The sequence below is a fragment of the Anomaloglossus baeobatrachus genome, chromosome 8, assembly GCF_048569485.1.
Source record: "Anomaloglossus baeobatrachus isolate aAnoBae1 chromosome 8, aAnoBae1.hap1, whole genome shotgun sequence".
NCBI lineage: Eukaryota > Metazoa > Chordata > Amphibia > Anura > Aromobatidae > Anomaloglossus > Anomaloglossus baeobatrachus.
The window spans coordinates 61,032,268-61,044,579 of NC_134360.1; the positions used below are offsets into that span (position 1 = coordinate 61,032,268).

Genomic DNA, 12,312 nt, shown 5'->3' on the forward strand with positions numbered 1-12,312 from the left:
AAATGTATACACTAAGTACCCTGTTATTAAGCACTTGCAATTTATTTATTTATATTCAGGGTATTTTTCATACAATTTTTCTCCTTGGTTTTTTCTAGTCTTAAGGCTGCAATTCACATGCTTAATGTTGCATGTTTACTGAACATTGTTTCAGCTCAGGTTTTTGTGTTTTTTGTATGTTTTCTTGCTTGGTTGCAAGTTGGGGGTGCAGCCCTCCTAGTACTGAGACTGAACAGCTGATTGCGTCTCACTTTGCTGTGTATTTTATCTGGGACACAGCTAACCACTTGCCACCATCCATATTGGAGTTCTGACATGACACAAGTCAGGTATTGATAATGTTTTTAACTTCAGTAGGTTAGGGACTGTCTCAGATGGGTACACCGTGACGAGGTGAGACAGCTTTTTACCTTTTTGCAAAAATGTATACACTAAGTACCCTGTTATTAAGCACTTGCAATTTATTTATTTATATTCAGGGTATTTTTCATACAATTTTTCTCCTTGGTTTTTTCTAGTCTTAAGGCTGCAATTCACATGCTTAATGTTGCATGTTTACTGAACATTGTTTCAGCTCAGGTTTTTGTGTTTTTTGTATGTTTTCTTGCTTGGTTGCAAGTTGGGGGTGCAGCCCTCCTAGTACTGAGACTGAACAGCTGATTGCGTCTCACTTTGCTGTGTATTTTATCTGGGACACAGCTAACCACTTGCCACCATCCATATTGGAGTTCTGACATGACACAAGTCAGGTATTGATAATGTTTTTAACTTCAGTAGGTTAGGGACTGTCTCAGATGGGTACACCGTGACGAGGTGAGACAGCTTTTTACCTTTTTGCAAAAATGTATACACTAAGTACCCTGTTATTAAGCACTTGCAATTTATTTATTTATATTCAGGGTATTTTTCATACAATTTTTCTCCTTGGTTTTTTCTAGTCTTAAGGCTGCAATTCACATGCTTAATGTTGCATGTTTACTGAACATTGTTTCAGCTCAGGTTTTTGTGTTTTTTGTATGTTTTCTTGCTTGGTTGCAAGTTGGGGGTGCAGCCCTCCTAGTACTGAGACTGAACAGCTGATTGCGTCTCACTTTGCTGTGTATTTTATCTGGGACACAGCTAACCACTTGCCACCATCCATATTGGAGTTCTGACATGACACAAGTCAGGTATTGATAATGTTTTTAACTTCAGTAGGTTAGGGACTGTCTCAGATGGGTACACCGTGACGAGGTGAGACAGCTTTTTACCTTTTTGCAAAAATGTATACACTAAGTACCCTGTTATTAAGCACTTGCAATTTATTTATTTATATTCAGGGTATTTTTCATACAATTTTTCTCCTTGGTTTTTTCTAGTCTTAAGGCTGCAATTCACATGCTTAATGTTGCATGTTTACTGAACATTGTTTCAGCTCAGGTTTTTGTGTTTTTTGTATGTTTTCTTGCTTGGTTGCAAGTTGGGGGTGCAGCCCTCCTAGTACTGAGACTGAACAGCTGATTGCGTCTCACTTTGCTGTGTATTTTATCTGGGACACAGCTAACCACTTGCCACCATCCATATTGGAGTTCTGACATGACACAAGTCAGGTATTGATAATGTTTTTAACTTCAGTAGGTTAGGGACTGTCTCAGATGGGTACACCGTGACGAGGTGAGACAGCTTTTTACCTTTTTGCAAAAATGTATACACTAAGTACCCTGTTATTAAGCACTTGCAATTTATTTATTTATATTCAGGGTATTTTTCATACAATTTTTCTCCTTGGTTTTTTCTAGTCTTAAGGCTGCAATTCACATGCTTAATGTTGCATGTTTACTGAACATTGTTTCAGCTCAGGTTTTTGTGTTTTTTGTATGTTTTCTTGCTTGGTTGCAAGTTGGGGGTGCAGCCCTCCTAGTACTGAGACTGAACAGCTGATTGCGTCTCACTTTGCTGTGTATTTTATCTGGGACACAGCTAACCACTTGCCACCATCCATATTGGAGTTCTGACATGACACAAGTCAGGTATTGATAATGTTTTTAACTTCAGTAGGTTAGGGACTGTCTCAGATGGGTACACCGTGACGAGGTGAGACAGCTTTTTACCTTTTTGCAAAAATGTATACACTAAGTACCCTGTTATTAAGCACTTGCAATTTATTTATTTATATTCAGGGTATTTTTCATACAATTTTTCTCCTTGGTTTTTTCTAGTCTTAAGGCTGCAATTCACATGCTTAATGTTGCATGTTTACTGAACATTGTTTCAGCTCAGGTTTTTGTGTTTTTTTGTATGTTTTCTTGCTTGGTTGCAAGTTGGGGGTGCAGCCCTCCTAGTACTGAGACTGAACAGCTGATTGCGTCTCACTTTGCTGTGTATTTTATCTGGGACACAGCTAACCACTTGCCACCATCCATATTGGAGTTCTGACATGACACAAGTCAGGTGTTGATAATGTTTTTAACTTCAGTAGGTTAGGGACTGTCTCAGATGGGTACACCGTGACGAGGTGAGACAGCTTTTTACCTTTTTGCAAAAATGTATACACTAAGTACCCTGTTATTAAGCACTTGCAATTTATTTATTTATATTCAGGGTATTTTTCATACAATTTTTCTCCTTGGTTTTTTCTAGTCTTAAGGCTGCAATTCACATGCTTAATGTTGCATGTTTACTGAACATTGTTTCAGCTCAGGTTTTTGTGTTTTTTGTATGTTTTCTTGCTTGGTTGCAAGTTGGGGGTGCAGCCCTCCTAGTACTGAGACTGAACAGCTGATTGCGTCTCACTTTGCTGTGTATTTTATCTGGGACACAGCTAACCACTTGCCACCATCCATATTGGAGTTCTGACATGACACAAGTCAGGTATTGATAATGTTTTTAACTTCAGTAGGTTAGGGACTGTCTCAGATGGGTACACCGTGACGAGGTGAGACAGCTTTTTACCTTTTTGCAAAAATGTATACACTAAGTACCCTGTTATTAAGCACTTGCAATTTATTTATTTATATTCAGGGTATTTTTCATACAATTTTTCTCCTTGGTTTTTTATTACACTTAAAAGTGTAAAGCCCCTCCCCTTCTGCCTATACACCCCCCGTGCCTCACGGGCTCCTCAGTTTTGGTGCAAAAGCAAGAAGGAGGAAAAGTTATAAATTGATTTAAAGTAAATTCGATCCGAAGAAATTTCGGAGAACTGAAACCATTCAACATGAACAACATGTGTACACAAAGAACAACAGCCCGAAGGGAACAGGGGCGGGTGCTGGGTCTCCCAATTGGAGCTAGAAGAAAAGGAATTTACGGTAAGTAAACAAAATTCCCTTCTTCTTTGTCGCTCCATTGGGAGACCCAGACAATTGGGACGTCCAAAAGGAGTCCCTGGGTGGGTAAAGTAAAACCTCGTAATAGAGCCGTAAAACGGCCCCTTCCTACAGGTGGGCAACCGCCGCCTGAAGGACTCGCCTACCTAGGCTGGCATCTGCCGAAGCATAGGTATGCACCTGATAGTGTTTCGTGAAAGTGTGCAGGCTCGACCAGGTAGCTGCCTGACACACCTGCTGAGCCGTAGCCTGGTGCCGCAAAGCCCAGGACGCACCCACGGCTCTGGTAGAATGGGCCCTCAGCCCTGAGGGAACCGGAAGCCCAGAAGATCGGTAAGCTTCGAGAATTGGTTCCTTGATCCACCGAGCCAGGGTTGATTTGGAAGCCTGTGACCCTTTACGCTGGCCAGCGACAAGGACAAAGAGTGCATCCGAGCGGCGCAGGGGCGCCGTACGAGAAATGTAGAGTCTGAGTGCTCTCACCAGATCTAACAAGTGCAAATCCCTTTCACATTGGTGAACTGGATGAGGACAAAAAGAGGGTAAGGAGATATCCTGATTGAGATGAAAGGGGGATACCACCTTAGGGAGAAATTCCGGAACTGGATGCAGAACCACCTTGTCCTGGTGAAACACCAGGAAAGGGGCTTTGCATGACAGCGCTGCTAGCTCAGACACTCTCCGAAGTGATGTGACTGCTACTAAGAAGGCCACTTTCTGCGAAAGGCGTGAGAGAGAAATGTCCCTCATTGGCTCGAAAGGTGGTTTCTGAATAGCCATCAGCACCCTGTTCAGATCCCAGGGTTCTAACGGCCGCTTGTAAGGAGGGACTATGTGACAAACCCCCTGCAGGAACGTGCGTACCTGTGGAAGTCTGGCTAGGCGCTTCTGAAAGAACACAGAGAGCGCCGAGACTTGTCCCTTAAGGGAGCCGAGCGACAAACCTTTTTCCAATCCGGATTGAAGGAAGGAAAGAAAAGTGGGCAAGGCAAATGGCCAGGGAGAAAAACCCTGATCAGAGCACCAAGATAAGAATATCCTCCACGTCCTGTGGTAGATCTTGGCGGACGGTGGTTTCCTAGCCTGTCTCATAGTGGCAATGACCTCTTGAGATAACCCTGAAGACGCTAGGATCCAGGACTCAATGGCCACACAGTCAGGTTGAGGGCCGCAGAATTCAGATGGAAAAACGGTCCTTGAGACAGCAAGTCTGGTCGGTCTGGTAGTGCCCACGGTTGGCCCACCGTGAGATGCCACAGATCCGGGTACCACGACCTCCTCGGCCAGTCTGGAGCGAAGAGGATGGCGCGGCGGCAGTCGGCCCTGATCTTGCGTAACACTCTGGGCAACAGTGCCAGAGGAGGAAACACATAAGAGAGTTGAAACTGCGACCAATCCTGAACTAAGGCGTCTGCCGCTAGAGCTCTGTGATCTTGAGACCGTGCCATGAATGTCGGGACCTTGTTGTTGTGCCGGGACGCCATTAGGTCGACGTCCGGCATCCCCCAGCGGCAACAGATCTCCTGAAACACGTCCGGGTGAAGGGACCATTCCCCTGCGTCCATGCCCTGGCGACTGAGAAAGTCTGCTTCCCAGTTTTCTACGCCCGGGATGTGAACTGCGGATATGGTGGAGGCTGTGGCTTCCACCCATAGCAGAATCCGCCGGACTTCCTGGAAGGCTTGCCGACTGCGTGTTCCGCCTTGGTGGTTGATGTATGCCACCGCTGTGGAGTTGTCCGACTGAATTCGGATCTGCTTGCCTTCCAGCCACGGCTGGAACGCCTTTAGGGCAAGATACACTGCCCTTATCTCCAGAACATTGATCTGAAGGGAGGACTCTGGCTGAGTCCAAGTACCCTGAGCCCTGTGGTGGAGAAAGACCGCTCCCCACCCTGACAGGCTCGCGTCCGTCGTGACCACAGTCCAGGATGGGGGCAGGAAGGATTTCCCCTTCGACAGAGAAGTGGGAAGAAGCCACCACTGAAGGGAAGCCTTGGCTGCCCGAGAAAGGGAGACGTTCCTGTCGAGGGACGTCGACTTCCTGTCCCATTTGCGGAGAATGTCCCATTGAAGTGGACGCAGATGAAACTGCGCAAAAGGAACTGCCTCCATTGCTGCTACCATCTTCCCTAGGAAGTGCATGAGGCGCCTCAAGGGGTGTGACTGGCCTTGAAGGAGAGATTGCACCCCTGTCTGTAGTGAACGCTGTTTGTCCAGCGGAAGCTTCACTATCGCTGAGAGAGTATGAAACTCCATGCCAAGATATGTCAGTGATTGGGCCGGTGTCAGATTTGACTTTGGAAAATTGATGATCCACCCGAAACTCTGGAGAGTCTCCAGAGCAATGTTCAGGCTGTGTTGGCATGCCACTTGAGAAGGTGCCTTGACAAGCAGATCGTCTAAGTAAGGGATCACCGAGTGTCCCTGAGAGTGCAGAACTGCTACTACTGTTGCCATGACCTTGGTGAAGACCCGTGGGGCTGTCGCCAGGCCGAAAGGCAGTGCTACGAACTGAAGGTGTTCGTCCCCTATGGCGAAACGCAGGAAGCGCTGATGCTCTGGAGCAATCGGTACGTGGAGATAAGCATCTTTGATGTCGATTGATGCTAGGAAATCTCCTTGGGACATTGAGGCGATGACGGAGCGGAGCGATTCCATCCGGAACCGCCTGGTTTTTACGTGTTTGTTGAGCAGTTTTAGGTCCAGAACAGGACGGAAGGATCCGTCCTTTTTCGGCACCACAAACAAGTTGGAGTAAAAACCGTGACCCTGTTGCTGAAAAGGAACAGGGATCACCACTCCTTCTGCCTTCAGAGTGCACACCGCCTGAAGAAGAGCATCGGCTCGCTCGGGGGGCGGAGATGTTCTGAAGAATCGAGTCGGAGGACGAGAGCTGAACTCTATCCTGTAACCGTGAGACAGATTGTCTCTCACCCAACGGTCTTTTACCTGTGGCAGCCAGGCGCCGCAAAAGCGGGAAAGCCTGCCACCGACCGAGGATGCGGTGTGAGGAGGCCGAAAGTCATGAGGAGGCCGCTTTGGGAGCGGTTCCTCCGGCGGTCTTTTTTGTGACTTAGACCGCCATGAATCGGAGTTCCTCTGATCCTTCTGAGGCCTTTTGGACGAGGAGAATTGAGACCTGCCCGCGGACCGAAAGGACCGAAACCTCGATTGTACCTTCCGTGGTTGAGGTCTGTTTGGTTTGGACTGGGGTAAGGATGAGTCCTTTCCCTTGGATTGTTTAATGATTTCATCCAATCGCTCACCAAACAGGCGGTCGCCAGAAAATGGCAAACCGGTTAAGAACTTTTTGGAAGCAGAGTCTGCCTTCCATTCACGTAGCCACATGGCCCTGCGGACTGCCACCGAATTGGCGGATGCTACCGCCGTACGGCTCGCAGAGTCCAGGACAGCATTAATGGCGTAGGACGCAAACGCCGACGCCTGAGAGGTTAAGGACACCACTTGCGGAGCAGACGTACGTGTGACTGCATTAATCTGCGCATGACAAGCTGAGATAGCTTGGAGTGCCCATACGGCTGCGAATGCTGGAGCAAAAGACGCGCCGATAGCTTCATAGATGGATTTCAACCAGAGCTCCATCTGTCTGTCAGTGGCATCTTTGAGTGAAGCCCCATCTTCCACTGCAACTATGGATCTAGCCGCCAGTCTGGAGACTGGAGGATCCACCTTGGGACACTGAGCCCAGCCCTTGACCACGTCAGGGGGGAAGGGATAACGTGTATCCTTAAGGCGCTTGGAAAAACGCTTATCTGGACAAGCTCGGTGTTTCTGGACTGCCTCTCTGAAGTCAGAGTAATCCAGAAACGTACTCAATGTACGCTTGGGAAACCTGAAACGGAATTTCTCCTGCTGAGAAGCTGACTCCTCAATTGGAGGAGCTGGGGGAGAAATATCCAACACCTGATTGATGGTCGCTATAAGGTCATTCACTATGGCGTCACCTTCAGGTGTATCTAGGTTGAGAACGGCCTCAGGATCAGAATCCTGATCTGCTACCTCCGCTTCATCATCCAGAGAGTCCTCCTGCTGAGACCCTGAACAGTGTGATGAAGTCGAGAGAATTTCCCAGCGAGCCCGCTTAGGCGGCCTGGGACTGCGGTCCGTGTCAGAGACCTCACCCTGGGACCTATGGGTCACCCCAGGAACACTTTGCTGCTCCAACTGAAGGGGGCCTGGGGTCAATGATTCAACATTGCCCGGGGCCTGAGTCACCGGTCTGGACTGTAAGGCTTCTAGTATCTTAGCAGACCATTTATCCATACTCTCAGACAGTTTGTCAGCAAATACTGCAAACTCCGTCCCTACAATGAGGATCGGTGGAACCTGCCGGTAGTATAGCCGCACATGAGGTACCGGTTGCAAAGTAAGCCTGTGCTTTGGCACCCTTGCTTTTTGCGGACGACATGCTGTTGTCTCCTCTGAGTACAATCCAGGAGGGTATATAGCCAAAAATCAACAGTGCGACCGTACAGTGTAAATGTATAGCATATAAGCATATATATATATGTACACTTCGGCACTCAGTGGGGCCAGCACCACAGGTGCTGCTTACCGACCGCTCAAAGCGGTTGTGTGATCACCAGATTCCCTGCCTGGGCCTCCCAGAGCCGTGTTGTCTCTCCTCTCCAGCGTCAGAAGTGCTGACAGGAATGGCTGCCGGCGTTCTGTGGGGAGGAGGGGGCCGTGGGCGTGCCCTAGAAAGTGCGGGAATCTGATGCCCCACTGTGCTGAGTGAGGGGGGAGGAGGATACAAAGTATGCTCCAGCCCTCAGCGCTGACGTCCTGTGCAGCGTCCCGCCCTCCCCTGACTGGCAGGCCTGGGGGCGGGAATATGCGATACTAGGCCGCAAAAGCCGGGGACTAAAGTTATAAGCGCGGCCGGCAAATAAGCGCGGTCGGCGCGGTAGTCCCCGGCGCACTAACACACCCAGCAGTGCTGCAGTGTGTATGGCACAAGCGCTCCATGCGCGGTCCCCCAAGGGGACACAGAGTACCTCACCGTAGCAGGGCCTTGTCCCTGACGATACCCGGCTCCTGTCCAGCAGATTCCCCAGGGGCTGCGGAGGGAGCACGGTCCCAGTGCCTGGAGACCGATTAGGATCCCACTTCACCCAGAGCCCATTAAGGGATGGGGAAGGAAAACAGCATGTGGCTCCTGCCTATGTACCCGCAATGGGTACCTCAACCTTAACAGCACCGCCGACCAGAGTGGGGTGAGAAGGGAGCATGCTGGGGGCCCTGTTATGGGCCCTCTTTTCTTCCATCCGACATAGTCAGCAGCTGCTGCTGACTAAGATGTGGAGCTATGCGTGGATGTCAGCCTCCTTCGCACAAAGCATAAAAACTGAGGAGCCCGTGAGGCACGGGGGGTGTATAGGCAGAGGGGAGGGGTTACAATTTTAAAGTGTAATACTTTGTGTGGCCTCCGGAGGCAGAAGCTATACACCCAATTGTCTGGGTCTCCCAATGGAGCGACAAAGAAAATCTCGGGGTTCAGGTCCGAAATTCTATGTGGTAACCGGAAGACACAAGGCCTCGCACCCATTTGTCGTCTGAGGCGGCAGCCCAGATGTGATGAAAGAGCCGCAGTCGACCTCCTACAATGAGTGTGTCTTCCGGGGCGCCGAAGGAGTCATGAGGGGGGAAAACGTCGTGGCCGAGTCTCCCTAGTCCTGGACTGTTTCGGTCTAGGCTGCCATGACGAAGTGGGTTTCGGGGAGAGCTGAGAAGGCTGGTCCCTGCGTAGTCTGTGGCTGGTGGCGGGGACAGCACGGGATGTCGACCGACCAATGAGTTCCGAAGGAGCGGAACGAGGACTGTGGACGTCTGGTGAAGGACGTCCTAGACTTCAGCTGGGGGAGGGAGGTACTCTTTCCTCCCGTGGCGTCAGAAATGAGCTTGTCCAGACGTTCGCCAAACAATCGGTCTGGAAAAAAGGGAAGGCCCGTGAGAGACTTCTTGGAGGCAGAGTCCGCTCGCCATTGTCGGAGCCAGAGAGCTCTATGGATGGCTATGGTATTTGAAGCGGCAAACGCTGCGCAGGTAGCAGCGTCCATGGAGGCCTGCATGAGGTACTCCGCCGCAGCGGCAATTTGAGCTGTTACCTCTGTGAAGGTATGAGTGAACTGGGATTCCTCAAGCGAAGTGCTAAGGGATTCTGCCCAGACTGAGATCGCCTTTGCGACCCACACAGCGGCAAAGGAGGGCGAGAGGGAGGAACCCGCAGCCTCAAAAGCAGAGCGGGCGAGGTGCTCCACCTGTCTGTCTGTCGGGTCCCTGATGGAGGAACCATCGGGTAAAGACAGGAGCGTCTTTGTGGTAAGGCGGGAGACCGGGGGGTCGACCGAAGGCGGATTGGCCCAGCCCTTAGGGGCAGGTGAGGCAAAAGGGTACCGGGACTCCATGAGTTTTCGGTTACCGAAGTGCCTGTCAGGCTTCTCCCTTTGCTTTGTGAGGATATCCTGAAACTCTGGGTGATCAGCGAAAACCTTTTGGGGTTTCCTTGCCCTCTTAAAGGAGACCGCATGGTCAGTGGTAGTGGATGGGGGATCCTCCACATGCAGAGTTTGGTTGATTGCTGCTATAAGGGAGTCTAATGCAGTTTGATCATCTGGGGAGGCTGAAACCAAGGAATCCTCTTGGTATAAACAGCATTCTCCCTCCTCCATCTCTTCAGAAGCCATGGAGCGTGTGGGAGAGCCTGCCCTGTGTGCTCCCGAGGGAGAGCCCGCTGGAGACACCCGGCTGTGTGCTCTTTTCCTGATCCCTGCAACTGGTGAAGCATGTGCCCGGATTACCTCAGAAGGATCATCCATAGGGGTATCCTCAGGCTGCAGATCCAGAAGGGTGTGGAGGACGACATTGCATAGCCAGCACCAGGTTCTGTAACAGTTTTTTCATGGATTGGGACAGAAACTGTGCCCATTCCGGTGGGCTGGGAGCCCTAGGCTCTGGGCTGACGGTTGTGGCGGTGGTGGCAGGGGGGTCTTGGGGGGCTATAGGGGCACATGACTCACAGAGAGAAGAGGTGTGTTTACGTGGTAGCTCAGCGTGGCAGGCAGTGCAGGCTGAATAATCTCTTAGCACCCTTAGAATTCTGCATGTTCCTAATAGGAGTATGCCAGGAGGGGGAGCAATGCTCAGCAGGGCTACAACTGAAGCAAGCACCTCACCAGAATCAGCCGATGGCCCTGTCCTCAGGAAGGAGTAAGCTCTATGGAGATCTTCGCACGCTTTCCTGGGGGGGGGGCGCTTATCGCGGCCGCGGGGGGGCGGGGCTTAGCTGAAGTCAGTGTGCCCGCCCCCTGCTGTGGGTAGTAAAAAACGGCGGGAAGGGAGCTTCTGATAGTTTTCCTCCCTCTCCCTCCAGTCAGCACACAGCTTCTCACTGGTGGCTATCACCCGGCTTTTCTGCTAGAGCAAATAAACAGCATGAGTACCTGAGCCCTGGGCCCTCCCCCTGGGGAAATTATCTGCAGGAATTTCTGTAAACATGAGTGTCTTCCCCCCTCCTCCAGCCAGCAAGCTAGAGAAAAGTTAACACTGTGTGTGCAGGATCCTTGGGGCTCTCCCTCCTTGCACTCAGCAAGGGACTTTCTCATAATAAAATACTGTAAATGTCCTGGGAGCCTTCCCTGCAGTGTCTTTTCTCCCTTTGTCTGGGAAACCAGTCAGGGGGGATCTCACCTTAAAACACTGCTTCCTGTTACCTCTGTGAAGGTATGAGTGAACTGGGAGTCCAGGCAGTGAAAATAGCAGAGTCAGCTTGCTGTGTCCGGTCACACCGGTGCCATATTCAACTCAGAGCCTGCAAAGAGGGGCTGAGGAATTGGGCTATAGGGGCACAGGCCTCTACCCTGGGCTTTGGAAAATCGGTGTCTGTGGAACCCGTCGTCCAGCCCAGGATCCAGCGTCGCAGGAGGGGGTACGTGGAGGCGACACTCCATGTTCCCGCCCGTTGATGGTAGTGGGAGATCGGTCCCAAAAGCAAACCGTCACCCTCAAAAAATAACAAACCTTGAAAGGAAGTGCCTCCTACAGACACCAAGCTAAAACTGGGGTTGCCTGGCCCGGCCAGGGGGTGTATACTGCAGAGGAGGAGCTATGCTTTTGCATCTACTTAGTGTCCTCCTATGGATAGGCAGCATAACACCCATGGTCCTGTGTCCCCCAATGAGGCGTCAGAGAAAATCCAAACGCCAAAATTTCATTTTTTTGGTAGCCACAAATTTTGCGCAAAATGCAATAACAGGCGATAAAAATGTAGCATCTGCGCAAAAATTGTAACGTTAAAAATGTCAGCTCGAGACGCAAAAAATAAGCAGTCACTGAGCCAAAGATCCCAAAAAATGAGAACGCTACGAGTCACGGAATATGGCATAAAACGTGCGCCACTTTTTTCGGACAAACCTCTTATTTTTTTTTTAACCCCTTAGATAAAAGTAAACCTAAACATGTTTGGTGTCTATGAACTCGCACCGACCTGAGGCATCACACAGACACATCAGTTTTACCATATAGTGAACACAGTGAATAAAATATCTCAAAAATAATAGTGCTATCGCACTTTCTTTGCAATTTTTCCCGCATTTGGATTTTTTTTGCCATTTTCCAGTACACTATATGGTAAAACTTATGGTTTCATTTAAAAGTACAGCTCGTTCCGCAAACAATGAGCCCTCATATGGCCATATTGACTGAAAAATAAAAAAAATATGTCTCTCAGAAGAAGAATGGCAACCCCCCCCCAAAAAAAAACGGAAAGCGCAAAATCGGTCAGTCGTGAAGGGGTTAAATAGAACTGGTCATGCCCAATAACCCCTTTTCTACAGGTTAATAGCATTAATCTGTAGGTTAATAGAGTTAAGATGGTACCTCGCAGTCATACTGAAAGTACGACACCCGGTAAGAAATTAACCCGCCAGCTTTCAGTTATACAGTTGTACCAGAGGAGCTTCAATCACCGCTCACAGCACTGA

The 12,312-nt window shown here is 49.7% G+C and overlaps 1 protein-coding gene across 2 annotated transcripts in view; it reads right to left on the reverse strand.

Moving 5' to 3' along the window:
- FANCD2 (FA complementation group D2) overlaps window positions 1-12,312 on the reverse strand; it is a 208,250-nt gene that overhangs the window by 72,698 nt on the left and 123,240 nt on the right. The gene's annotated exons all lie outside the window — the stretch shown is intronic.